This window comes from Arachis stenosperma, chromosome 4 (genome assembly GCF_014773155.1).
Source record: "Arachis stenosperma cultivar V10309 chromosome 4, arast.V10309.gnm1.PFL2, whole genome shotgun sequence".
NCBI classification, from domain to species: Eukaryota; Viridiplantae; Streptophyta; class Magnoliopsida; order Fabales; family Fabaceae; genus Arachis; species Arachis stenosperma.
The window spans coordinates 27628457-27630649 of NC_080380.1; the positions used below are offsets into that span (position 1 = coordinate 27628457).

The 2193-nt window shown below is 40.6% G+C and overlaps 1 pseudogene; it reads left to right on the top strand.

The window, feature by feature from the left end:
• Positions 1 to 485: 485 nt before the first annotated feature.
• On the top strand, positions 486 to 2192 carry LOC130974813 (protein WEAK CHLOROPLAST MOVEMENT UNDER BLUE LIGHT 1-like; annotated as a pseudogene).
• The last annotated feature ends 1 nt before the right edge of the window (position 2193 follows it).

The window sequence follows — 2193 nt, forward strand, 5'->3', positions numbered from 1 at the left end:
CTCTGAATTAGCAACAATGCCACATGCTTCTAATGCTCAAACTGTAATACAAGATGAACCATTCACTGGTAATTCAGCTTCAACCCAAAATATAGCTGTTGATTTATCAGCAAGGAGCCAGGGAAACTCGCTTGAAGATTCTGAATCAGGGGCTGTAGAAGATAGCTCTGGCAACATGAATTGGCAGAAGATGCAACAGTTGATTTAACAGAAAGAAGCCGCCAGGGAACCTTGGTTGAAGATTCTGAACCAAGGGCTGTAGAAGATACCTCTGGCAACCATGAATTGCAGAAGATGAAACAGTTGATGTAACAGAAAGAAGCCATCCGGGAACCTTGGTTGAAGACACCCTGGCAAGCATGAATTGCGGGTAGATGTAACTGCTGATGGTGACCCTGATAAAGAGAATATAGCCTTGGCTTCCTTTTCTGAAAGAAAAGATTTGCAGCATGATCACAGTGAGCTAGATTCACCTGAAATCAATGATGCCCATGTTACCACAGCATCAATGGCTCAACCACTCTGATAAGAATGTTGATGCAAAAAGAGGCCCTTATTGCACCACAACTCCTTTTGAATCTGTCAAGGAAGCTGTTTCCAAGTTTGGAGGAATTGTGGATTGGAAGGCTCACAGAGAACGGACTGTGGAGGTATACCTGTACTGCTTCATTTTTTTTTCCCTATAGTTCGGAATGACTATTACTCCAATTTACATCCTTCACATGTGTGCATTAGAATTCCAATTTCTATTGCTAGTATTTATTTTCAAGTATAGAACTCATTTGGCAGTTCTGTTTGCTCCTTAACACATGACAAAAATGCCTGTGAGGCTTGAATATTGATGATCTTGTTGATGGCTGTTTTTAATAACACTGAAATTCATTCTCTATTGTCTGAAGTCACAACATTACAGGGAAATAGTGCCCTGTATGGGGCATATGAAATCTGCTTCCAATATAAAGCAACTGCATTGCTTGGATTTTATATGCAAGTATTTAGGGTTCCTTGTTGTTAATATAGACACAAAGGGAAAATAATAGGGAATGAATTATAGGTACTCTTTGGCAATTTATTCCTTTCTTGATGCAAGAGACGTTGATGATAATTCTTCATTGATTAGTTACTGCCATGTGGAACACAGTATCTAAGCTTATGCTCAAATATGTTTCTGCCATAACTCTACCTTTTTTTCATGATGTGCAGCGACGTACTCTAGTAGAACAAGAACTTGAGAAGGCACAAGTGCAGATTCCAGAGTACAAAAAACAAGCAGAGGCTGCAGAAAAGGCAAAAGTCAAAGTTCTTCAGGAGCTCGACAGTACTAGAGACTAATAGAAGAGCTAAAACTTAACCTAGAGCGAGCACAACAGAAGAGCATCAAGCAAGACAGGACTCGGAACTTGCAAAGCTCAGAGTGGAAGAGATGGAGCAGGGTATCGCAGATGAATCAAGTGTTGCAGCCAAGGCACAACTGAGGTTGCTAAAGCCAGGTTAAAAGCAGCTATTACAGATTTAGCATCTGTAAAAGAGGCTCGAAGGTTTGCGTAAGGAATATGCTTCTTAGTGACAGACAAAGATCAAGCTATTAAGAAAGCTGAGGAGGCAGTTGCTGCATCGAAAGAAGTAGAGAAGACAGTGGAAGATTTAACTATTGAGTTAATTTCTCTAAAGGAGTCATTAGAGATTGCCATGCTGCACACTTGGAAGCAGAGGAACAAAGAATAGGCTCCGTCATGGTAAGAGACCAGGATTCTCTCGATTGGGAGAAGGAACTCGAACATACGGAAGAAGAGCTTCAGAGACTCAATGAGCATTTTGTCTGCAAAGGATCTCAAATCTAAACTAGAAACAGCCTCTGCTTTATTACTTGATTGAAAGCTGAATTAACTGCTTATATGGAGTCGAAATAAAGCAGGAAGGTGATGAGGGAGCAGAGAAGAGACACCTTGATATGCAAGCAGCAGCTGAATTAGCAAGAAAGGAACTTGATGAAATAAAGCTTAACACAGAGAAGGCAACTGCTGAGGTTAGTTGCTTTGAAGGTAGCTGCTACATCATTAAAATCAGAACTTGAACAAGAGAAATCTACTCTAGCTTCCATAAGGCAGAGAGAGGGAATGGCATCCATTGCAGTTGCATCTCTTGAAGCTGAATTGGATAGGACTAGATCAGAAATAGCGTTAGTTCAATGAG